Raw genomic sequence first — 27,569 nt, 5'->3', positions numbered from 1 at the left:
CAGGTGGGCTTTGGGCCACAGCTTTACCCATGGCGGTACTCGAGCTAGCCAGCTCAGAGACGTCTGCATGTGCTGCTCTCACCCACACTGACTGCAGTACGGCATTCCCAACCGGCCACTTGCACACACAACTGTGGTAACGGCACAGAGTCTGGGCTTCTTGGTCTTGTAAAATCAAGGCCTTGAACTGCCAGTGCTTCGCTTTCCTCCAGCTCTCAAAGGCGGATAATGCTGATCAAGCTCCCAGGGCTCGTGGACTATTCCTAACAAAGCGCTCCGTAGAAGGGTGGAGTATTAATTACGGCTCGGGGGAGATGTGCACTCACACTCCTTTTGCAAACGTATTAGAGGGTACGTCTCCAGTGTGAGCTGTGGTGTGATTCCTGAGCTTGTGCACACGGACTCGCACTAGCTGGGTGAGAGCGAGCATGAGCACGAATAGCTGCAGCAGAACAGGCAAAGGAAGCACGGCTGAGTCCTGCTGAGTACAACCCCGCCTGAAATTGATGGGTACATACTTGGCATGGCTGAGCCTTGTCTCCACTGCTGCTCTCTGTGCTACACTGCTAGACTCGCTCCAGCTCGCTGAGAGCGACCATGCATACGGGTATGTGAAGCCAGCGAATCACATCCCTAGCTCAAAGTGTAGATGTAACCTGTGGATTAGGCTTGGTAGTTGAAGAAAACCCTTTTGGAAAATAGTATGTGGAGCTCTATAATTGTGCTTTCTTGCACAGCACACACACACACTCTCAAGCATGCACAATACCCACCTCAGATACTTATATGGCCCCTATTTCTGTAGTATCTAAGCACTTTGCAAGCTTTAATTAATTTATCCTCACGCCTCTGAGGCAGGGAAAGGCTCTTATCCTCATTGTACAGATGGGCAACTGAAGCCCAGAGAGGCTAAGGGCTCATTTGCACAAACAATGAGACTGCAGCAAACTGGGGTGTGAACCCGGCCTCACTAGCCTGTGTGACAGACTCAGACCAGTGGGGTATAGGAGCCTAGTAGAAGGCAAATATACTGGACACTGGATGAGTAGTTTTCTGTTCCCTGAGTGACCAGAGCAGGGGCTGCACTAGAGTAATCAGGAACCTTCTAGAATCAATTAAGGCAGACAGGCTGATTAGAACACCTGCAGCCAATCAAGGCAGGCTAATCAGGGCACCTGGGTTTAAAAAGGAGCTCACTTCAGTTTGTGGTGGGCGTGTGAGGAGCTGGGAGCAAGAGACACAAGGAGCTGAGAGTGAGAGGCTGTGCTGCTGGAGGACTAAGGAGTACAAGCGTTATCAGACACCAGGAGGAAGGTCCTGTGGTGAGGATAAAGAAGGTGTTTGGAGGAGGCCATGGGGAAGTAGCCCAGGGAGTTGTAGCTGTCATGCAGCTGTTTCAGGAGGCACTATAGACAGCTGCAATCCACAGGGCCCTGGGCTGGAACCCGGAGTAGAGGGCGGGCCCGGGTTCCCCTCAAACCTCCCAGCTCCTGATCAGACACAGGAGGAGCTGACCCAGACTGTGGGTTCAACCAGAGGGGAAGATCACTGAGGTGAGCAAATCTGCCAATAAGCGCAGGACCCACCAAGGTAGAGGAGGAACTTTGTCACACCTGCCATGGTCTAACTGTCCACAGGCGCCCAGCTGTAGCACATTGAAGTTCATCAGAGCACTTTGATCCTGTTTCAAAGAGTACTATATCAAAGCTGGGTGCACATGGACAGTTAGACCGCAGCAGGCCAGCACGGACTACGTTCACACCCCAGCTTGCTGTGATCTATATGTTTGCGTAGACAAGCCCTAAGTGACTTGCTGCAGGTCCCACAAGGAGCCTGTGGTGGTGGCAGAGCAGCGACTTGAAGCCAGGTCTCCCAAGTCCAAGGCTAGCGCCTCACACATGCCAAGGCATGCAGTCACATGTACACACATACCACAGCATGTACTCACGCATATACATGCCAAGGCATGCAGGCACATGTAAGTACATGCCATAGCATGCAGTTACACACGTACACACTCCAAGGTATGCACTCACACACGTACGCCCACTCCAAGGCATGCAGTCACACACGTACGCCCACGCCAAGGCATGCCGTCTCTCACACAAGTGCATTTTAAATATTCTCCCCCCACAATTTTGAAGATAAATCCTTTCCCCTCTCAAGAGGCCTCAAGCACCTCAGGCTCTGCACATTGCTCTCCCACCTACGCACGCTGTGGCGAGTTGTACTCACACAGAATCACTCAGGAAGCACACTGGAGATCCACAGCTCAAGACACAGAGGAGGATTCTGCCCTGAGAGTTTTACAATGACCAAGCCAATGAATCGTTTTTTCTTTTATTGGATGCCAAGTTTCCGCAGGATTTAGGCAGTCAAGTCAAAAATTCCTGAAAGACAGGGTTTAGCGCAGAGGGAACACAGATGCTGTTTTAACCCTGGTGCTGTAATTACACCACCAAACTTAGAAAGCAGAGGAAGTGTGCTATGTAGCACTACAATTAGGAGGACGTTTAATTGCAGCCTGATCGCTTATTGTTTTCCTCGCCACCATTCCAGCTGCCAACAACTAGTTTATCAACAGGAGAGTTACTGCCAAACCTGGACGCGCTGGCTCTCGGAAACATGGAGTCACACTCGCTGGGCACACACAACCCCCTGCATGCAATGCACATGTGACAATACACCTAGGCAGGCTCTTGGGAGGGATGGACCCCAGACCCTTCAGCGCTAAGGGCATAAGCCACTGCTATTTGACCTAAAGGACCAAAGCCATGTTCAAAGGCAATAGGCATATGCACACCAGTATGCACCCTCTGCCCCCACATGCAAGCGATATCCCCTTTTCCAAACATACTGGACCCAAACTGGCAGCAAGGGGAGGGGGGCAGGCAGAAGAAGCAGCCATCTAAATATTTACCTAATTGATGAAAGATACTTTTCTACAAAATTTTTCCCCTTGCTGAGGGATTCCCCCGCCTCTGCCCAAAGCACCCTCGCTGTCCACCACGTCACCGAAGAAGGATTTCTCCCTGTCAGACTGGAGATTAAAATGGATAGATGTGTGCGAATCAGCTGCCAGAATGGAAATGACTTAAGAGAGCTGCTGATTTCTATCGTGCTGCCCAGGAAAACAGCAAACATAAATCTGCTGCTTTTCATGGAAAAGCATGAGTCAAAGTAGCACTTAGAAACTTCACTTTATCTCCTCTCCAGTGTGACTCATCCTCGTCAGCACCAGAGTCTCGGTAAAGAGGGACTGTGATAAATAATAACGACGATCCCTCGTACGGTTCATCCAAAGATCTCAACGCATTCGCAAAAAGCATTACTACCCCCAATTCCCATTTTATGGGCAAGGAAACTGAGATACAGCAATAACACAACTTGCTCCCTCGTTCACAGTCGGGGCAGACCTGGGAAGAGACCTCAGGTGTCCTGACTCATGGTCTCCTGTTCTAACCACTAGATTTTGTTGCATCCCTTCTGGTTTTTGCTGGGAGTAGAAACCCCACTGTTGACTAGTGATGATGTTCAGCTAACACAGAGTGGAGAGAGATTGCACGGCACTGTGTTCATTTGAAATTTCCCCCACATCCCACTTCCTTTGACAGCCCTATAATAAAATCAGTGACCTGTGGGCAAAGTTGTTACAGTTCACAAGATTAGGGCTGGACTGTGATGCTAGCCCCAGCCCTGATCAAGGTATGATGTGTGAACTGCTCCACTGAAACAGCAGGCCCAGGAGGTGCTACAGCTCAGGCCTGGTCTACACTACGGAGTTAGGCCTAACTCTGTAAGCGTCTACACTAAAATGGGGCTCCCACTGATGTAACATGCCCATTAATCGACTTAACTCCCCCTCCAGGAGAGGCAGAGCACTTCGGGCAATGTCGTTAGGCTGACACAGTGCCAGCACAGACGCTGCATTGCTGACATTAACGGTTGCTGCCTTTCAGAAATCATCCCACAGTGCTCACATGGACAGTAAAAACAGTGCAAGTGCTCCTGGGGGGGAAGGCCGCTGCTGACACAAGGAGTGTAGTGCGGCTGGTGTGTAAACCATCTGCTTCACTGTATTATTACTGGTACACCTTGGAGCCTTGGTTACTGAGCAGGGACCCCATTGTGCCAGGGATGCCATTGTGTGCACAAACACACAACAAAAAGCGTTTACTGTCTAAGTATAGGAGAAGAGACACCGGAAGGAGACAGACCGATGGGGGAGTACAAGGAAACAATGAGACAATCTTGGGCACCTTAATAAGCCGTCGTCTCAGCACACCCGTCTAACACATGCTGAGCAAACCAGTTCATTTCACAGGGCTGTCACTCAGGGACTGGCATAGGCCAGTCCATTTCTCCTGCTGTAACAGAGCTTGGAGGCAGAGCCCGGGTCTCTTTACTGCAGGCAAAAGGGACTTTCCTTGCTAGAGTCTGTTCTTTTCTACTGGCACATCAGGACATTTGACTCACTGAGGAGGTGTTTGCACAACATGCATTATGTAGGAGGACAATTCCTGCTATTTTCACAGCTGATGGCAGTTCTGGATATGGTGTAATGTAGATACACTGAAGAGGAAATGCATTAGAGGGTCAAACTACAGCTGTCTGCAGTAGTTCTCTGCACCTGCAATTGTTTGTAAAGAGGAAGCATTCCTGGTGGGTGTCTTGGCTCATGCTGGCAGTGATGGATTGAATCGGTATGGGGTGGTTATGCCATATCAGCACTTCTCTGCCGGCTCCTCACTTTCTACAGCATTTCGAGTTTTCACGTTGGAAAAATAAAGTCTGTCTTGTTCTGACGGTTACAAAGGAAATGTGCCTAATAAGAGCTGATGCACTGTCAGAGTATAGTAAAAGGTGTGTTCATAACTGGGGTGAAGTCACTTGGGGTAAAACAGCAGTGAAGACAGGGCAATTTGGCTTTTCACTTGGGGTGGCAGCATGAGCGAAAGCCAAATGGGCAGCCTGGTTATCCTTGTATTGCTAACCTGAGGTAAAAGATGAGTTGCTCTGTCTTTCCTGCTAGTTTAACCAGGGTGAGCTAATCTGAGTTAAGGATGCACCTTTTTTTGGCAGTGTAGACATACCCGAAGCCCTGCTCTCTCTTGAGTTGGTAGGCACACACTCTGAAATATTAGTGCTGGGAAAAGTACAAGCTACTTTGATAATCTCTAAAGGAGTTTCAGCTCTGAAGACTCATAGAATATCAGGGTTGGAAGGGACCTCAGGAGGACATCTAGTCCAACCCCTGCTCAAAGCAGGAAACCCTCAGATAGATTTTTGCCCCAGATCCCTAAATGGCCCCCTTAAGGATTGAACTCACAACTCTGGATTTAGTAGGCCAATGCTCAAACCACTAGAGCTATCCTTCCCCACCTCATGATGGCAGCATAACTAGTTCCCATAATTTTAGCTGAAACATTGAGCTGTTTTGCAGCTGGATGGGTGAAACTTGGGAATGTGGGTGGAACTAAAGTAAAAGTCCACCCTCCCTCCATCTTCTGCCTCCCAGGGCACCCTTCGCACAGGTCTGAGAGATGGAAACTACAGGTAATGCATATGCAAGGGAATGGGCAGGAAAGATCTACTGGGAAATCTTTGTAATCTACAGGGACCCATCAGAGGCTGCCAGAAAAAATCAGCATCAAAATCAGTGGAATTTGCTTTGGAAAAGTTAACTAAAATCTGGTCCATGAGCACCCTGTCACTCCTTCCCCTGTGACCCATGGACAATCTAAATACCTCACTGCTGACACCTAGCACTGCCTGCTCTCTTGCAGTACGCGTCCATGGAAGTGACAGCGCTTCCCATGTTTACTAGATCCCCAGTGATACACTGCAAGAGAGAATGCCAATGGCTTACAACACACGGGAAGATGGCCACGTTACTGCAGAACTCTCAGCTAAGATGTGTGCCCCAGAAATGCACTGAAAGAGGAGCTGTGGGAGGACAGAAGCCCTGGAACAGTCAGAATAGAGGAAGGAGCAGGGAGAATGGCTCGGCCTGTGCCCCGGTCTTAGCCAAGGGAGAAAAATGGACAGTCCCTCAGATACCACGGTATAAGAACCCAAATTGAGTCAATACAAGACCGTCCCAGATGAAACAAGAAGACTGTAGCGTGCAGTGTGCTCCTCACATAACACTGAATTGCAGCTCCTGGCTTAGCTGGGAAGGTGAGAGAGGCAACGTCCTATGCACTCCTGGCGTCTTCCTTCAGTGTTCTGATCTCTCTTCACAATAAAGTTACGGGAAAGAAACACGTTGAGACCTTTTATGGATGTTCTTCCGTTACCTCCTCATTGTGAAATGGCTCCCAGAAGGATACAGATAGCCTGGCCAGCGCCAGCCTACGCCTGTCCCGAGCAGCAAGTGTCACAACACAACAGCTGCCATCAGCTTGTCCTCCTCTTCAAAAACTAAGCACAAATAAAGAGCACTTTTCTTCCTTGTCTGTTGACACAGCTGGGAGGACAGCAAGCCAATAGGCTCCACATACTGGCTTTGTAGCTCAGGCAGAACTGGAATAAGCAAACCTCCGTCTAGCTCACATGAGCTTCCTGCGAAAAAGCCCCTCAGATGTCCCCTTCCTCCATCAAGGGGATTGGTTGAACTTCCCAGCTCATTAGGACTAATTTAGGTCAATAGGACCAACATGTCTCCCCAATCGACTCCCCGGTTCGTCCTGTCCGATTACACAAACCCCAGAAGGGAGCACTTCTGGTAAGTCTACATATGGCTATGGAACGCAGAACGACAGTGCCATGTCTCTGTTAGCACAGCCTCTTGGAGGTTTCTGGCCATGTTCACAGCTGTGCAGGGATCTCCCCTGCCCAGCCAGCTAGGGAATTCTCTCCTGTATCTCATCTTCCCAACAGGAATACCGGGCAATCATTTTGAGTATCTGCCCCGTGAGGCACTGTCAACGTCATCACATCCTGCCGACATTGTCCCAGCATACCAGTGTCACCACATGATGGTTAGCCATCTTCACCCCTGAGGCTATATCGTCACTGTGAGCCATTGCAACATGGCCCGGATGTGGCGCTTCACGGCTACTGATGAGTGAGGTATAAATGCTTAGAGCTGGCAGATGTATTAAGGCAAAGGCATGACGGACAATACATCCGCCCATCTCCCTAGTGGAGCAGGTCACCATAAATGCCCTACACCTTTGCCCTCATCTGCTTCTGGATGCACTTCTAGGCACTGGGCAAAGACCAATATGGTTTGATACCTGGCTATTTGATAGACCATCTATTTCCCAGCACACCACCACAACAGGTGTATTTATTTGTCTGACAGCCCCTAGAAATACACTTGAGGCACCCAGGTACATTCTGCAGGCAGGTGCAGTGGCTGATGACCACTTGGAGACTGGAGGTGAAATTTTGGCTCTGCTGAAAATAACAGGAGTTTTGCCATTAGTTTCAATGGGGGCCGAGATTTCACCCTGGGGGTTCTTGGTGGAGGGCCCCAAACTGGAATTTGTTCTCTCCGGTGAGCTGGACTTTGTTGGCTTTCAAAGCACATGTGGAAGGCCCAGTGTTTTGGCCAACCCTTTGTCTACACGGGTAATCTTTAAGGCATAGCCTTTTCTCTATTTCTTTTTTGATTCCTGCTTTAGAATTTCTCACACTGGTTAGATGTTTAAAGTGCATATTTTATTGTAATTTATTCTCAGTGCATCTACAGGCACATTAAAGACATGTGAAGATCAATTAATAAACCACAGGGGCTCGTTACACAGTTCTCAGTCAATAAGCCACCGCATTCACGGCATGCGTGTTCATAGATGCGAAGGGACATCATTGCAATTCTCTGTGATTTTAGTTGGGATAAAGTGGTGTTTCTTCTGGCAGACAGATTCTACCCTGCAGGAAAAAATGTGGGGCCTGATCCTGCAAACATGTAAGAATATGTGTAACTATGTTCTTGTGAGCAGCTCCACCAAGTTAAATAGGACTTGCTCTGTGAGTAACATCACTCACGTGCTTAAATGTTGGCAGTATTGGGTTCTTGGTTTTAGTGCATTTGGCCCCAGATAAATTCCCACCGATGGAAGCTGCCTTTTTGGTTTTGGAAAACGTCAAAACAGTTCTGGCTTTCAAACCTGTGAGCTGATAGGCCAAATCAGCTTCACTGACTTCCCTGGAGCGGTGCTGATTTCCACCAGCCGAGGATCTGGCCCCAGGTGTTTGCAGGGAAGAGGGAAGAAGGCAGCCTTCTGTCAGTTTGCCACCAGTGTCAGTTACACAGAAACCCACACACATTCCCCCTTTTAACAATCCTGCCTCCCTATTTTCCCCTCTGCTAGCCTGGACTTTGGTCTTCGACCCTGCAGCCAGATTATTTGCATACATGCGCCTGTCCTACAAAACAAGGAGCAAACTGGAAGCAGATCCTTGCTCAGGGGACTGGACCCAGGTTTCCCTGTCACAGTGCATGAGCAAAGTTTTCCAAGGGATGGGACATAGAAAGATTCATTCAGCCCCTTGTGAAGCGGAGCAACTAGAGAGTCCCTGGATAATACCCCAAAGGTTTCATATTGATCTCTCATGGAAGTCAGTGGAAATTTTGCCATTGACTTTCATGAAGCCAGGCTCAGGATCTTGGATGAGCCCGGTTGGCCCAGTTGTGTGATTGGTGGGTTTGTTCCTCTTTGCCTCGGGGCTCCGAGACAAGGAACAAATGCAAAGCATGCCTTTATCTCCCTGCCTCTATGGAATGACAGAGGCAAAGCAACCAAATGCATCCTTGAGAGAGCTATAAATTTCATTTCCTTTGAAACCATTTGCTTCCACTTATAACTCAATGGAAATCCTGCATTGCTGGCAAGGTTGTGACTTCATTTGCCCTCTGATCAATGTATATACCCCAAAGCTGAGCTTTCTGGATGAGCTTAAAAGTTCATGGACAGAGATGGGGCTGGGGGGAAGAGGGGAGAGACAACTGTGGAAAATTCTTAGGGAATTAATGGCCTATTTCCATCTTCCTTGTGACCTATCAAGTGAGGGGTACCATCCACGCTATGGTGGCCTCAGCTGCACAATCAAAAGCTGCTTTTGTTCATGGTGCAAAAGTTCATCTCTGGAAGCTCCTGGGACGTGGAAGCTGAGAAAGCCATTCTTGATGAATGCTGACTTACTGCATGAGGATGGCTCAGGTACTGTGTGGTCCATCAGGGCTGAGGAAATGGATAATCTCCATTTTACCAGGGGTTGATTATAAGGCCTGCCAGGGGAAACAGCTGGCCGAGAGTAGCTCAGCACAGCTCCTAGCAGCTCTGCCAGGGGATGGGGCTATTTAGGTCCACTTAAAGAGACACAACTGCTGTCTGTGGGCCATGAATCTCAGCTACAGCGATGAGCTTGGACTATAAACAGGAGGAGGATACCTGGCTGCTGGACAAGCTGCATGCCACTGCCTGTGCTGTCAGACGTGCCAGGTGTATATTTCAGGCCTGCATCTCCCATAGTGCAAAATGTACCAAGTACCTCTGACAAAGGTGCATCTCCTTTGCTGCAGAAGGTAAAAAGGCAAGTGGGCACTCTCAGTGTTGGTGAATGTGCTAGGTACATCACTCCCCTGTAATACTGAACAAACCAGATACATTCATGAAATGCCCTCAATTACGGTGCTGCCACATGCACCTCCTGTGCTAGTGAACACACCTGGCAGCATCCGGACACGGTACTGATTCGGGGTGATTGTTTATTACATGTATTGCAGGAGCAGGGATCCGATCAGGGCCCCACTGAGCTACAGAATGACACACCCAGAGAACAAAAAGCAATCCCTGCCCCAAGGAGTATGCAATTGAATGCCAGCATGGGATCCATGGTATAGGATTTCAGCAAGATGTAAATCAAAGCAGGGTGCAGGGCACAGGGCTAACGCTGCTCCTACTCAACACCCCGTGTTCATATGGAAAGCTCCTGAATGAAAAGCCTTGGCCAAAATAAGCCAGGCACTTGCTGCCCAAGCAACAGTTTGACAGCCTCAGTGCAGGAGATCAGTGAGAGATGCACAGGCAAGGAGGTGGCCCTGACAGCCTGGGGATCTCATCACTCACTCATAGGCAGGTAGCACATGTCATCCCTTCTGCTCTGCTGAGTGGCTGTGTTGTATTATATCCCCTACACATCAGCCAAGAAGGCCTGAAATATCCTTCTCCGCTTCAGCACCATCCCTTGTGTCTCTCAGCTGCAATGGGGGTTGGAGTGAATTTAATCCGATTTCATTCCTTTGAACGCCTCTATAGCTCCTTCACCCTCCGAGCCCTTCGGCCACAAAGAAAAGGTTCTTAAATGAACTCCCAGATAACTAGCTTCTGGCCTGGGGAAATGCCCACAAAACTAGGGACTGAAAGACGACTGCACGTACCCCCTTGTTCTAGCTTAGACCCGGATGTCCCATGTACACCGCTTAAAAGCATCTGATTTAATTGATTAACCTACATGCCACACAGGAATTCTGTTGTCCCAGTTTGGCTCTCGAAGTGTTACTGCTCTCTAGTGGCTGGTTCTCGGAAAGGACAAGGGAGCTGCTATTCCTAAGAGAAATCTTCCTTAGCTCAAAGGGTAGAGGCCTGTATTTCTGAAGCTAAGGGGCCAAGTACTGCTAGACATGAAATAATAGCGAGAGAAAGCAATGCAGATTGTCAGACTCCAGGGAAGGTGGATCTCAGAGAAGAGGGAGTCACCAGGCAAAGAATGGACTCAAATTCTACCACAGAGGGAGAAATCTTGCACGGAGAAGTGGGAAATAGTTTTTAAACAACTGGCAGAGGAGCCAGGACAAGTGCACCAGAGCAGCAGCTCTGCCTGCAACCGACTCTCACTCATGTCGTTCCCGGCTTTCCAGAGGAGGAAGATGACCGAAAGCAGCCAAAGGCACAGTGGGGAAGGAGGGACAGTGAGTACACAGCACTTAGCTCACCCACCCGACTTGCCAATGGTAGTTAGTTAATCCTCTGAGGGAGAGCAGCAGTGTCATGGCCACATGGAGAAACCGAGTGACCAGACTGGGCCAAGGCTTCACAGTGAGCCCAGGGCAGAGTTGGGAGTAAAACCCAGGAGGTTGTGGCTTTGCCCTGCTTGTGAGGCCAAATGGTCTATTTCCATTGAGAAAGATGCCAGCCGAATTACCAGGTCATGTAGCGGACATGTCCTTTCAACACACACTGGGGGAGGATGGGAGTGAGTGAAGCTTTAAATAGTGTCAGGTCAGAGTCATGCTGACCAGACAGTGGCAGGTGTCCCAGTAAAACACACTATTTAAGAGAAAACACACCAGGCAATGACAGATCAAATGAGGGGGGAGGTGGGCGGCTCACCTGGGAGAAAGCAGAAACCAGTGCAAATCTCTTCTCCGGGTCTGCAACTGCCCCATCCACGCCTCCCCCAGCCAAAACAGGCTAAAGCTTTATGAAGCCCCCACCAGAGATTAGATGATGAGGCCAGTGATTGAAAATGTAGATAAGTGTAAGGCAGGAGGCAAGTGGAAACAGCAGAAACCGCCAATTAACGGAGCAGTTATGCAGCTCATGAACCAGAAAAGATTCAGAAAAATTCCTGCTAGCCCCAGCCGAGTTAAAAAGAAAGGCCCCCATGCTCCCCAGTGCCAGGATCTCTCAGTGCAGTGCGTGCGATGTTATTACCTACTGGGAGAAAGGCTGGGCTGTTGCATGTGTACAATTCGTGATGTGTAAAAAAAGGAGAAAATGGCTGAGAACTTAAGACCAGGACAGTAACAGAGGGTGAAACCCAGCGATGATTGAAGCTGGTGATATTCTGAACCCAAACACCTCTCAACCATGCTCATAGCTGTTCCCATTGCTTTACACGGACTCAAAAGACAGTCTAGGCTTCGGAGGGACACACAGACAAGTGACAATCCTGGAATCTAATGACAGAGATTATAAGTACTGCAGTGTCCCTGGGCTCAGCCACGGACCAGGGCCCTTTTCTGCTAGGTGCTGTCTAGGCACGGAACAAAAAGATGGTCCTTGCCCCAAAACACTGGCAATCTAACCATGGGAGAAATTTACACCTCTGATTCTCAACAGCCCCAGCCCACCAGTGTAAATCAGAGCAGCCCAGGTGCTGTTCTAACATACCAGCTAGCTATGGCTGCTACGGGTATGTCTGCCCAGTCCATGGGAGGGAGCTGCCCAGCCCGGGCTGACAGAGTTGGGCTTGCAGGGCTCACGCTCTACAAATAACAGCCCTTTGGAGCCCAAGCTCCAGCCCACCCTGCCAATTCACAGCGCTGTCTGCAGAACTATCTAGCGTGAGCCCTGCTGGCTCATGCTGATGGAGCTGGGCTGGGAGACTTTCTCCTGCAGGCTGTGTAGACCTACCTCGTGGGACTGTATACGGGTGTGAATTACTGGTGCACAGGTACACCCTGCCCCACCCACTCCCATCCTCAATATACCCCCAAGCCTGTGGGTGGGCAGTTGGCCTAAGAATCACCTACACCACTTTATTACAGCGGAGAGCCCCCTTATGTAGGTGGAATGCCCCACTGGCCAGTTGGGGTCAGATTCTGTCACTTTGCAGCATTGGGTGTCACACAATGTGTCAGGAACAAGAGGAGACAAAGGAGCTAATATGGGGAGATGCATCAGAAGAAAGAGCAGGGCTGCAGCTACTGTACAAGGCCTCCATTCTGCTTCATCTAGAGCAGTGGTTCCCAGCTTTGCAGACTCTCATTTGTCTTGCGTTCCCCCAAGTTCTGCCTCACTTAAAAACTTACAAAATCAGACGTAACAATTCAAAAGTGTCACAGTGCACAATTACTGAAAAACTGCTGACTTTCTCTTTTTCCTCATATAATTATAAATCAATCGTAATATACATATTGTACTTACATATCAGTGTATAGTACACATAGCAATGTAAACGAGCCATTATCTGTATGGAATTTTAGTTTGTCCTGACTCTGTAGTGCTTTTTAGGTAGCCTGTTGTAACACTAGGTAAATATCTGGATGAGTTGATGTACCCCCTGTAAGACCTCTGCATACCCCTGGTTGAGAGCCGCTCATCTAGAATACGGGGTGTCCTCTTGTTTCCCCATCCCATAGTGATTGCCCTGGAGAAACTGCACTCTCAGCATGACCTGGGCTGATCCCAGATTGGAGAAAGCTCATGGGAACAGAGCCAGATAAGGAGAACTAGGGGAAGTCATGGTGGGAATTCCTCAAGTGGAATGAAATACAAGGTTCTCCTCTGCGAGAGGCTCAGAATCCAGAGGGCATGCTAGCAAGAGATAATGGTGGCACTCAGGCAACACTGTTCCCCAAGATAACATAGAAGGGCAAATCCAGCCTCAGCATAAAGAGGCACAACTCCCAGCAACTTCAGGAGGAGCTGCAGCTAACTATCCCAGGGCTGTGTTTGCTCCAGAGAGATTGCACAGCCATGCTCATGACCAGCTCCTGGAATTAGCAGGGTGCTGGCTACGTATCAGTGATTCCTCCAACAGGACCGCTGGGAATATCCACACAGAGCACATTGCACATCTCTCCCCTGGGACTGCAGCCATGCGCCTTCCTGTCCGTATCTTTGGTGCTACGTTTAATGCCCGTGAAAGGAGCCTGATTGACAGCCCTGCAGACCAAAGGCTTCTCTCTGACCTCAGAAGAGAAACAGCGATAGGGAGCAGCAGCATATTCCCCATTAATTCCCCCTAATACGCCTCAACAGTGGCCTAGAGCCCCTCCTAGAGGTAAGAGAGAGGTTTACTTTCCATGGCCCTTTCAGTTCTTGGATAATACAAGGGTAGGGACCAGTTAGTGCCAGTTGGGTTATTAATTCCATGAGCCACTGAGTCAGAGAAAGAAGCTGATCCTGAGGCAGAAGCATCAATATTTCATGGGAAAGTGTTTCTTCACTCTTGTCTCATCCAGCTGGGGCTGTAGGTGGAAGCTCAGAAACACCTTACGGAGGGCTGTTCTGGTGAGTTTCCAATTCCCTTTTACACACGCCTGAGATTTGGTCAGGAGTATCTGAATGTCTGGATATTTATCCAGGGCTGACCCAGACCTGGAGCCTTTGCAGGGTCACCCACTCTGAGGAACCACACATCAAAAAAAATAAATCATCACACTGGGGCAAGGTTTGTTCCCCCCCAGCCAATGCACTGCTTTACAGCTGTCTGTCATCCCTTCCAATCCCAGCAATGTGTGCAGGCCCACTTTGCCAGGCAGGCAGGGGGAGAGGCATTGGGTAATCAGATGCAGTGCATACCACTGCAGCCACAATCAGATGAAAGGTCTTTCTAATAAAATGCCAGCAATGCCAGCTAGAGGAATCTCCGGCTGCCAAAATGGAGCACACGGCTTGTTCCAAATGTAGCTCCTGGCCGAAGCAGTCAGGGAGGCAGTTCACACAGAGGGAATTAGGCCACTTGTACGTTACCTTTGATTTTTTCCCCCTTGGGTCTGTCATTATTTTCATTGCTTACTCATTAAGTAGCATTGATTTCAGCCTCCAGTTGCCCATCTCACTGCAATTTGTTAAGCTGCTTCAATGGACTTCTAGTTCCCCATTAGTCGATCCATCTGAAAACAGTTTCTTCTCCTAGCACCACTGCAAACAAGACCCCCCGGACCTACACAGCAGGGAGGGAAGCCAGGGTCAGAGACACTGTGTTCTGAAACCAATGTGTGGCTACGGTTACACTAAAGGGACCTTTAGTAAAACACATGCCCCTGAAAAACATTTCTTATGTATCTTACATAGCACCACAGACGATGAGAATGGAGAGACTATTAAGTACCTGATTTATGTGTCATCCTTTTCTAGGCTGCTAGTGTGTACAAGCTAGTGTCTGTCATGCTGACCAGTCCTGTCTCATTGTTTCCTTGTGCTCTCCTGTTGGTCTCTATGTTGTCTCTTGTCTTATAATTACATTGTAAGCTCCTTGGGGCAGAGACTGTCTTTTTCGGTCGGTTTGTACAGTACCTGATACAGAGGAGTCCTGGTTCATGACTGAGCAAAAATTGAAAATATCTACCCCCCCATTTCCAGTCATTTGAAACATTTTTGTTTTGATCAAATTGAAACGTTTCAACCTCCTTTTCAAAAATGTGCCATTACAGGATAATGTACCAGATACTACAAAATAGACAAACCGAAACAAGAAGTCGTGAAACATTGAAATGCTTCATAAAATTGGGTCTATTTCATTGGAATTGTGCTGAGGAAAAAACCTAGTGCCTGGAAGAAATCGCAGCAAGCCAGAGAGAAGACAAAAGTTAGCAATACACGTCCATGCATGATTGTGGACACATCACGTCCTCCAGAGAGCTCCAGCTTTTTCACTAACTAAAGCTCAAAGAATTGTATGGATCAAGTCCAACATTTCATCTGCTTTAAGCAGGCTGGCTGAATCATTCATTATTAATACTATTTGTTAGTTACTTAGCCTCTTTTCTGGTCCACAATTCATTTGTAAGCTGAGCCCAATTCTCTTTAACCAGGGTGAATACAATTTTAGGCCATGGGTTATTCACAAACTGTCCTCATCAGCAATTCACTATTTGGGTGGGGACGGGTAGGTCTCATGCTATTGTTTCTGCCCCCTGACTGGATGAGTGATTCTTTTTGAAACAGGAAAATAAGAAAGAGAGAAAAATGCACTTTCTGGTGCAAATGTTCAGACAAGTGATCGCTTGTGCTAAAATTTGTGAAACAATCACAGTGAAGTGAACTAGCTGCTTTTCTTCACAAATCAGGGCTTTAACTATTCACCCAGCGCTAGCTGCGAGGAGGGAGGGCTCTGATTTTCAAAGGGGAGTGCTGTTAAGGATACTTAGGTGCCCAAATCCTGTTGGCTTGGGTACAATCCACATCTGTCATCTCTGAAGATTAAAATCACTATGAACAGGTTAAGTAGAACTAATATACGTGAAAGGAGGGAATCTTTCATCACACCCTTTCCCTCTCCATAAACTATAAAATTGGCATTCAAACCAGTTGAGTGTGTCCCTTTAAAATCATGGTTTATGCATCTAAATGAGGGGCAATCTGTATAAAATGTCCACAGTGCGGAGGGTATAAAGCCCCCAGAAGTATAAAGCACAACATGAAGCCCATCATAGCTCACTTCAAAGGGCTGCAGCTTCCTACTTGATAACATCAGGAGGCCGAATCAAAGGCCGCATCCCAGGAAGTCCAGAGAGGGAAGAGACAAAATAAAATCACTTCCTTAAAAGCATTTCTAGCTGCTGTAATCAAGCTGTTGGTTTATGAAAATTAAACCACTATATTAAAATGACAGATGGCGTCAAAGCACGACTCTAATGGTTCGAGGGGTGGAGGGAAGAATTCGGAATAGCTTTCATTGGCCTATATCACTATTTGCCCGGCTGGGAGAGCTCAGGGATTGCAGCAGATTTCCTGTGCTAGTTTAAATCTCGCCTTGCAGATAGGGCAGCAGCATCTTGTCTTGGTCAAGCTCTGTTCAGAGCTGGACCAGCGGAGGACAGAGCACAAATGGATTTGCTCTAAGCCCCAGCTGTCCTTCCAGTGCTCTAAAGGGCAGTTCCATCAGCTGGGTGAGAAAAGAGGGCTCCGACCATGATCTCTGCACAAAGGGCAGGGAGGGGTGTGCTGCTGAGCCGCTACGTTGGCTCTACGCCACCTGGTGCTAATAAGTTTCACTACGCTGCTCACACGCAGAATGCATCGCCAGTGAAATGAAAGCACGCAGCACAACCATGATGGAGGGGAAGGGCAAGGAGGCCAAATGGAACAGAAATAAGAGCAGGGAGACAGCAGAGAACTTGAGAGTGGAGAGGAGGCAGGTACTGGCTGGGACGTGCAGGGTGCTTCGTAACTGACTGCAATTTACTCCTTCTGGAGGGCTATTTTCCCTCGATCGCTATCCAACTACAGTGCTTTTGTGTAATGGTGACTACCTTGGGAGATTACAGGGGAAGACAGTGGATCAGCGTGTGTGTGCGTTCAGGCTCAAGCTACACCCCTGATTTGAAGAGAGAGAGACTAGGCAGTTCCCAAAGAAAAACAGAATTGGAATGAAGATCTCAGGGTGGACCCTGCCTCAGATTTCACAGTGGGGCCAAGAGCAGGCAGCACTCCCATGCACCTTGCCCTGCATACGTACCATCGCCTGGAAAAAAAAAACATTCCTCTTTATAAGGCAATTTCCCACCTGCCACACCGTTTTTGGTTGCAAACACAGCTGGTGTGAGTGGGGGGTGTTTGCAATCCTCTCCACTTTGGGGCATTATCAAATGGCAGGGATCCCACTGGTGCCATGACATCAGCACCAGGGTATGTCTGCTTGTATATATCCATTCCAGCCAGAAGAGATCGGAAGGAATTGGTGCTGAATATGCAAGGGAGTCTGAGTCTGATTGTAAAATGCACAGTGAGTGGAATCACACCTGGGGGCGAGAGAGATTCTGAGAGCTCCCCCAGGGCAAAGGAATCATCTGTTTGGGGACACTTAACAAAGGGGACAATTCTGCAGGCCTGGAGGTGTCCCAAGAGCCACAAGGAGGATATCCACACACCACAGGGCTGGGGTGACTGCTGTAGCATTCATGCTGAGGGCAAGGAACTGCATGTGTCTCCTTGGAACAGCAGTTCCAGATGTAGACATACGGTCATTGCCCCCTGCCTTCTCTTGGCCTCTACCCTCTCAGCAAGGAGCCTGAGTTTGCACAGACTCCCCCTCCACCCAATGCCATGCACATTTCCTGCCCAGCCACCCTTCCTAAACTAAGGGGGCCCGGTCGCACTGAGGTCACATGGGGGTGATGCTGAGCGAGCAGGGGATGATGCCAACTTCTCCTCCTCCGGCAGCGTTTTGTCCAAGGGTTTTCTGATGGTCTTTTCCCCTCCACCACACTAATGAGAGGGGGTGATCTGTCCCTCGGCCAGCGAGGGCTTTCTTCTTCTCCCTGACATACACAGCACCAAGAAGCACAGTCACAACTCTGCTAAGGAAAAGGCACCAAAGTGATGAATGAAAAGAATCCTAGGAGCTAAAAACCCCTTCCCCTTCCCCATGTCCTCTGAACCTGACCCGTGCAGCACATGTAACAAGGGTTTCCAACCACAGGCGGCACATGAGTCTTTCGTTTGGGGAAGCTACTCCCAGGAGTGCCAGAAATGGGAGAGACACTGGCATGCAGACCGCAGCCCTGCCCCCATTCCTGCCCTTCCCCCTCATGGCCCTGCCTGCGCTCCTCCCCCATTCCACCTCTTCCTCCAAGGCCCTGCCCTCGCTCCGCCTCTTCTTGCCCCTGCTCCTCCTCTTTGCCCGAGGCCCCAACTGCTGCTCACTCCTCTCCGCGCCCTCTCCGCCATCACTTGTGCTAAGGGGAGGGGAGGGATGGAGCAGAGGAGGGACAGTCCAGGCACTGGTGTACCCCCACACTTGTAGGGAGCTCACAGGGCACAAAGGCGGTTGGCCGGCATGCCTCCAAAGGAAGATGACCCGCATCCAGCATCTGCCCCCTGCATGGCCAGCCTTTTTTATTTTATAGGTGCCACCCAGGTTTCCGACTCTAGCAAGGCCAACAGTGGTTTGCAGATCCATCCCACTAGCCACATTCTAAATTTAATCTGGGATCAACATCACAACGACGATAACAAATTACCTTTAATAACGAATGGGAACCTGCACAAATCCAGAACTCTCTGAGCCAAGCTTTCTCATGAAATACCACCTGACGGGGCACCCAGCATTGCAGCAGTTCAGGGCACTCAGGCTATCTCTACACTGCTGTGTGTGCAATCAGAGGTGTGACTGCAGTAGACATAGACACACCAGGCCAGTTTGTTTACCTGCCACGTCGGCAGGTTTGGCCGATCGCGGCTCCCACTGGCTGCGGTTCACTGTCCCAGGCCAATGGGGGTGGTGGGAAGCCACGGCTAGCACATCCTCGGCCACACCGCTTCCCGCTGCCGCCATTGGCCTGGGACGGTGAACCGTGGCCAGCGGGAGCCGCAATCGGCCGGACCTGCCGACGCAGCAGGTAAACAAACCTGCTTGGCCTGCCAGGATGCTTACCCTGGTGAGCTGCATACCAGAGGTTGCCGATCCCTGTGCTATCATAACAGAAATAATAATGAATAATAATCACGTGGTCAAGCAAGAGGGTTGTTTCCTATAACTAGGAAACAAACGATTCTTGCACCATGGACCATAACTTACTGGCAGTGCTGTGCTGTGACTGGGGCACATAACTGTCCTTACTTTCCAGTTTCATAAGCAGCATAATACAGATTAAAAGTGAGATTGAAACGTGGCCTCTGATTTCATACCTGGCGAGAAACCCCTTTCCCACAGGAGCAAAAAAGACAAAGATCAGGCAAGGCCCAATGTCTCAAGCATGGAACATGCAAAAAGATCACACTTGGGCTTTGCTAAGGAGATTCTTGCACATTTCATGCATGATTCTTGTGACAAGTGTGTGGGTCTTTGCACTTTGGCCAGTATGGTACAGACTCACCTGTGTAGACACAAATAACTGCCTGGGTGTTTTTTAAAAATGTTGACATATAAGTAGGGTGACCGGAGAGCAAGTGTGAAAAATCCGGACCGGGGGTGAGGGTGGAAATAGGCACCTATATAAGAAAAAGCCCCAAATATCGGGATTGTCCCTATAAAATCAGGACATCTAGTCACCCTACATATAAGATGGTGCCCACAAATCTGATAGTCAGATGCCCATGTGCTGTAAAACTATGCACGCAATTATTTCTGAAAGCAGAACTGGAGGCCCAGTTGAAAAAAATTCAGGGCCCTGGTATGTTACTATATGGGGATCAATTTGTCAACAGCTAGATCTTTTCCTAACGCGCACACAGAGTTTTCTGAATTGTAATTTTCCAGCAACCCACCTCCTTTTAAATTTCCTGCTTCTATCCTTCCCACCTTGCTCACGCCTTGTCTGCTTACGTCGAGTCATATTGCCTTACACCTCCAATGGGCTGACGCGAGGTTGCTACCATCAGAGTGCCAAAATCCACGACAGGGCTGGAAGTACGCTCCTGTCTCAGAGAGCCCTTCCTTCAAGCAAGGATATGCACTTTGCTAGAAACCATGGAAACTTTCCTATGTGGCCCGCCTCCCATTTTGTAATTTATTTATTTTGCTCTGATGCCTCAAAGTGCAGGGAGGCAGCTGTTGCCTTTTCGTCTCCATCTTTTTCAATTATCGGCGCCTTACAGTCACACTGAACTTTCCTTTTTTCGCTAGTCAACTCCCAGATGAATAGCTTTGGGCAGCAGAAAGAGCAGACAGAATCTCCTGTATGACACGTATCATATGAAAAACAGATGCCACGAATATTGTTACAAATCAAAGCTGACAGGGGGACAAGAGGTTTACTTAGGGCTTGTGGAAAGTCATAGGCTCCTTCAAATGGGGCTACTGTTTGGAATCCCTTGGTATACAAATATGTAATTGTACGAGCGCTCCAAGTAGCCAGGCACTGAGAAATATTTGACATGGAGCCTGAAAAATGCCAATAATCAGACACTTGTGCATTATTCATCTTTTCCATTAGTTTTTTATAGAACTGATAACTGGAGAAGTCATTACCTGGGGAGTCCTTTATTTTTGTTAGTTTTAACTTATCACTGGCTGCATTTATACAGATGTTTCAGATTGTGCAAAGCTACTGAACAGTTTCCACAGCTGCTTTTGCAAGGCTTCTAAGAAAAGGCGTTTTCAGGACAGCGAGCTGGTGGCAAGATCCTTACTGGTAAAATGCTTTAATGAACTGTCAGCTAACAGAGGGAAGGCTGATGAAACAGCCATTCTAATGTTTAGTGACAGCTGTAATTTACTAATCCATCAGAAAAATAAATAGGAGCAGAGTGTTATAAAAGTGGAGTTTAATTCCAAACCTAGCTGGGGCATTAACAATGAAAGAGAGAGTCACGTTTTATAAATGACCTTTTCACGTAACTCTTGAGCCCTCAAAGGAAGCAGGAATTGGCCTGCACAAAGAATGTCTTTGAAAACTGCAAAGTCAAGACTCTTGAGCTGGGAGGTTCTAAGTCTATGATGCGGGGCACAGGGGGTCTGTGACGAATGATACGTGGAGACGCTTTCATCCCTCTGACCTGCTGAATCAGATTGTTCAATAAAGAGCCAACAGTCCTGCCCCCAACATGAAATGGAAATGATCGTAAAAATCTCTGCTACCTATTTTCTGTGACACACGATGACAAATTTGGCCCTAGTTCTCTTCCAGTTCACTTCTTCCAGGCTACAAACCAAGCATGAGGCTTCCAAGGCAACAGAGATGAGCCTGAACCCAAACCTTAGATCCAAAACACAGATCTAAAGTTCTGAACTTAAACCTATCATGGAGATTTAGGAAAGGTTTGCATCTGACTCTGATTTCCAACCACCTGCCTGGCTGTATTTGGACCCAGGGGTTTGGGTGGGTCCTTTGGAAAGATACAAGTCCTGATCCAGACCCAGGGTTAGAATCCAGGGTTTTCATTCTGGTTCCTCTCTATAAAATGATTATTTGCATTGCTGTTTCCCCTGTCTTCTATATGATAACATTCCTGATTAATGCCTTTGAGATCTCGTAATCTAAGCACGTTTCCAGTTCTTAGATGGGAGATTGCAGTGGGTGCTATAGTACTACTGCACTTTTCTTTTGAAGTGTGTGCTGAAACCAATGGTTGTCATGCAATTGTAAAATCAGAGGAGATGTAAAACAGATCTTGATGGCATGTGTTCTGTAACCGTTCCATGGGACTCACTGGGAACCAAAGGTTATCCTGCCCACATTCCAACTTCGGTACCTATATTTTCTTTTCTTAAATACCCCTGGTAAGAATTTATTTCAGTTGGAAAAGATACTTTTCACAACAATCTGCTCTAAATTACGGAGCAGCTTTTGTTGTTGCTTCACCCCAGAGCAGGCAGCGTTTGCTTCTGGTGGTTGAAATGATCCTGTACATAGTAGGCAGTTATGGCTGTTAGGTTTGTAAAAGTGATTTGGGATTAACAGTGCAATATAAATTCAGATATTATTATTTCATGGATTTTGAGGCCACAAGGGATCATTATGATCATCTGTCTGACCCTCGTCACCCTCTGATTCTTGCATCAAGCCCAGCAGATCCTTTAGGAAGACATCCAACCTTGATTTAAAGACTCCAAGTGATGAAGAATTTACCTCCTTCCTGGTAATCTGTTACAATGTCACTCACCTTCTCTGTTAAAAATGTCTCGTTCCCAATTTGAATTTCACTGACTTTAACTTCTAGACACTGGATCTTGTTATGCCTTTGTTTGCCAGATTAGAGAGCCCTCTAGTATCAGATATTCTCTCCCTGAATGGGTATTTATAGATTGTAATCTAGTCACCACTTAACCTTTTCTTCAATAAAATAGATTGAGCTCCTTTAGTCTCTCATTGCGAGGTGTATTTTTCCAACTATAAATCACTCTTGAATCTCTTACCTGAATTCTTTTAAATTTTTCAACATCATTCTTAAAGTGCTGATAGCAGAAAGGGACATAGGATTCCATTTGGCATCCTCCATTCTCTGTGACCTCCTGCGTAGCATATGTTGCCTGTGGAGATGCTGCACAATTACACATGCAGCCCACCATGGGCGCCAGGTTTGTATAATTTTTGGTGGTGCCCAGAACAGGTCCAAGTAGAGCCATCCCATCCACAGGACAGACCAGGGCAACCACCCCAGGCCCCACGTTTTGGGGGCCCCCGTGCTTCAGGGGGATGCGGGGTCCAGGGTGGCCTGGGAGGCTAGCAGGGGGCCTTGTGCCAGCAGCAGTGAGTGACCCGGCCCCAGCCTGCCCCCCTCCTCCGACATCGCTCGGGGGAGGGGACAGAAACCGGAAAGAGGTGGGAAAGGGACTTGGGATGAAGTGCGAGCTGGGCAGGGGCAGGGCAGGGGTGGAATGCGGATGGGGCAGGGGCAGGGCTCCACGTACTCCTCAAGGACAGGTACCCCCAAAGCATGGGGCCCAGGGCAGTTGCCCTGGTCCGTCCTATGGACGAGATGGCTCTGAAAATATAAGCCCAAACCCCAAACACTGGTGAAGCCGGGCCCACGTTCCTGAATATTGATGGAGCATGGGCACCATGCGACCATATAACTCGCCCCCTATGCTGAGGTTGGACCACTGTCAGGATTCTTGGACCTTTTTCTGATTCATCTGGTAGTAGCCACTTTTGGAGACAGGACTAGATGGACCATGACTCTGATCCAGTAAAGCAATTCCTATGTTCCTGTGAACTTGCATTTGCCTGTATTAAAATGCATATGCTTTGGAAAGCTGGGAGTAATCAAGCAGTCTAAACAGTTCTGTATCAGTGACTTGTCTCTGTTGTTATTTACCACCTTGCTAATCTTTGTGTCATCTACAAACTTTACCGGTAATCATTTATTATTTTCTTCCAGATCACTGATAAAAAATATTGAATAGCAGTGGGCTGAGAAATTCTCCATACCACAACTACATTTTGTGTTCTATCAGTTAGCCAGTATTCAAGTCATGTAATATAGATCACACAGATTTTATATAATTCTGCTTCTTAATCAGACTATTGTGGCACTAAGTCAGGGGTCGGCAACCTTTCAGAAGTGGTGTGCCGAGTCTTCATTCATTCACTCTAATTTAAGGTTTCGCGTGCCAGTAATACATTTCAACGTTCTTAGAAGGTCTCTTTCTATAAGTCTATAATATATAACGAAACTATTGCTGTTTGTAAAGTAAATAAGGCTTTTTAAAATGTTTAAAAGCAGATCCAGACTAAAAAGCTACCCTTCTGATACTTAAATGTTTAAGAAGCTTCATTTAAAATTTAAAAAAATGCAGAGCCCCCCAGACTGGTGGCCAGGACCCAGGCAGTGTGAGTGCCACTGAAAATCTGCTCGCGTGTCACCTTCGGCATACATGCCATAGGTTGCCAACCCCTGCACTAAGTCAAACACTTTATAGAAGACCAAATATATTATATCAACTTAGTTACCTTTATCAACCAGACTTATAACCTGGTCTAAGAATGCGATCAAGATTCATTTGACAAGGCCTGATTTTCATGAAACCATACTGATTTTATGTAAAATCCAGATCCAATGATGGAAAGCTGGAGCTAGACAAATTCAGACTGGATATAATATACACGTTTTTAACAGAGAAAGTAATTAACCATCGGAACAATTTAACAAGGGATGCAGTGGATTCTCCACCACTATATCATGTCCAGGAGCACCACTTCTGGAACAGGACCATGGTGCTTCAACAGAGAAAGAAGTTACAAGGCGGAAATGACTCACAGATTCAGACTCATAGACTTTAAGGCCAGAAGGGACCATCATGGTCAACTAGTCTGACCTCCTGCCCATTGCAGGCCACAGAACCTCACCCACCCACTCCTGTAACTGACCCCTAACCTCTGGCTGAGTTACTGAAATCCTCAAGTCATGATATAAAGACTTCAAGTTACTGAGAATCCACCATTTACACTAGTTTAAACCTGCAAGTGACCCATGCCCCACACTGCAGAGGAAGACGAACCCGCCCCCAAGGATCTCTGCCAATCTAACTCAGGGGGAAATTCTTTCCTGACCGCAAATATGGTGATCAGTTAGACCCTGAACATATGGGCAAGACCCACCAGCCAGAAACCTATAGTATGACATTGTTCCAGGAAATATTATCTTCAGGAGGTGGGACCTCAAGCAATGGCTTCAAGGCACAGCGGTTTGGGAAAATTTGTTTTTTGCCTCTACCCAACATAAACAGGTGGTATGTAGCAGTCAAATAATTGCTTCCTTCTTGAGCAGTTTAGCAAGAGTAGAACTTTGGAACACATGGTTAGAGAATGGGGTCGTGCTTCACTCAGGACAGAAAAGCAATTTGAAAGACCCGAAAGGCCAATATTTCATCTCAACAACCCAGTGTGCCATCTCCAATGTACCTGATTTGATTACAATCTATACCATTCACATCGCCGGACTGCAACGAGATTATCAAAGCATGGTATAGGCTGAAGGCAGGTGAAATACTAATTGAAAATATATTATTAAATGGATACGGCAGATGCATGATGTCATGAAGAGCACTATGAGACCTTGACTTATTGCTGCCTATCCATATTCCAGATCCCTATTTGAAGAAGAGATGACACCTGTGATGGGCAAGGCCAGATGGCTACAGTGAAGTAGTAAGGAACAGGTATGTTAGCCCCAGGCTAACCCTATCCCTAGTACCATGGTAACCAAACGGCAGTTGCTCCAGGTTAATCAAGACACCTTGGGCCAATTGAGATCTTTCTAGAAGGCAGTGGAGATAGCTACATTGATGGGCCACCTGAAGCCAATCAGGGGCTGGCTAGAACTAGTTAAAAGTCTCCCAGTTAGTCAGTGAGTTTGGAGTGCGAGGAGCTGGGATCAAGAGGCGCAAGGAGCTGAGAGTGAGAGGCTGTGCTGCTGGAGGATTGAGAAGTACAAGCATTACCAGACACCACGAGGAAGATCCTGCGGTGAGGATAAAAAGATGTTTGGAGGAGGCCATGGGGAAGTAGCCCAGGGAGTTGTAGCTGTCATGCAGCTGTTACAGAGGCACTATAGACAGCTGCAATCTACAGGACCCTGGGCTGGAACCCGGAGTAGAGGGCGAGCCCAGGTTCCCCTCAAACCTCCCAACTCTGATCAGACACAGGAGGAGTTGACCTAGACTGTGGGTTCCACCAGAGGGGAAGATCACTGAGGTGAGCAAATCCGCCAATAAGCGCAGTACCCACCAAGGTAGAGGAGGAACTTTGTCACACACCGTATTGAACAAGAGTCCCAATAAAAGCTCCAGCAATAGATGAACGCTACAGGTTGCCCTGTCCTGATCAAAAGTGTGCTTAGCTCACTCTTACTGAATTCCTCAAAAATGCAGCTGACTCCTCTCAACTAGAACAGTACAAGGAATGGTCTAGAGTCCCAAATAAGTGAAGAGGCCATTAAAAAAAGACATTCAGAAACTCTTTAAATGAAATAAAACACTGTACTCACTGCATTGCGTCCTCATTTCTTCTCTTACTCTTTTCATAGTATTATTGTGACTGTTTCTATATTAAGACACCAGTTTAGAATGTCACACTTGGTTAAACACCAATTAACCCCTTGGCATTAGCTAAATACTCTTCCCCATTAAGTGGAACTTTACCTAATACCGTCTCGATCAAGAGCTAGACATCACTCATTAGCATCTGGCTAACTGGTTCTCAGGGAGAGATCGCAATAATTTGCCTGTACTGTTTAAGTGAGTGCCGATTAAGCAGCATATAATAATATCACTATATTAGCACTCTTGCTATTAGCACACCTATGGGTTTATAAACAGGAACTATCAATATTCCTTTCATCTCCAGTAACCTATTGCATTGGTTCAAAACTTACTGAAATCCTATTGTGGTTGCCTGCGTTCAAAGGTGATATGGTAGTAAGAAGAACATACAGTCCCAACAATGTGAGGCTATTGTGTGGAGAAATTTTATCAGGAATATGTGGGAATCATCCCCGACTGTGACACCCCATAACCCTCTCCCTACTACTGCTCTGAAAGCCTGCCAATAAAAACATCATTGTATTACGAGAGCCCAAGCAGCTAGTGCCAGAGTGGTCAAAACAGCCTCCTCATTGTGTTCCTGTTGCAGAATGTTTAGTTAGGGTTTAGGTCAGTGTAAGTGTAAAACTTTTCACTTCACCTCTTCGTTAACGTAGAGCGGAAATAAGAAACGTTCCACACCATGGCTGTTTTGCACAGAAAGCCCAAGTTCTGAAGAAAAGCAATCCAGCTGCTTCTAAACCAGGGGTGCTCAAACTTCACTGCACCGTGACCCCATTCTGACAACAAAAACTACTACATGACCCCAGGACAGGGGACTGAAACCTGAGCCCACCCAAGTCGCGCTGCCCTGGGTGGTGGGTAGAGGCAAAACCCAAGCCTAGTGGGGCCAAAACTGAAACCCAAGAGCTTCGGCGCCAGATTAGGGGTCTGTAACCTGAGCTGCACCACCCAGGGCTGAAGGCCTCGGGCTTCGGCTTTGACCCTGGGTGGTGGGGCTCGGGCTTTGGCCCCAGACCTTAGCAAGTCTAACGCCAGCCCTGGTGACCCCATTAAAATGGGGCCGCGACTCACTTTGGGCTCCGGATCCACAGTTTGAGACCCGCTGTTCTACCCTATCCTTAAGCAGCACAGCTTGTAACAGAGACCTCAATGCTGAGTAAAAGGGGAGCTGAAAATGACAGTATCTTGAATGTCAATGATAATTACCCCTAGAAAATATCTATTAGACAGCGTATCCACTGGTCAGAGCAGGGGGCATGCAGAGTCTGGAATGACTAGGTTCCATCCCCAGCTTGGCCACTTGATTCACTCTGTAATCTTGTGTCCATCAATTAACCTCTAATTCATTAATGTTTATAGGGCCTGATCCAAACCTCATGGAAGGCAATGGGAGTCTTTCTATGGGCTTTGGATCAGGCCCATAAAGAGCTACTGGGAGCATGGATTGGAAGGTGCTA

The sequence above is a fragment of the Gopherus evgoodei genome, chromosome 12, assembly GCF_007399415.2.
Source record: "Gopherus evgoodei ecotype Sinaloan lineage chromosome 12, rGopEvg1_v1.p, whole genome shotgun sequence".
In the NCBI taxonomy this organism is placed as follows: domain Eukaryota; kingdom Metazoa; phylum Chordata; order Testudines; family Testudinidae; genus Gopherus; species Gopherus evgoodei.
The sequence above is the reverse complement of the archived record's forward strand: the minus strand, read 5'-3'. Positions refer to the sequence as shown.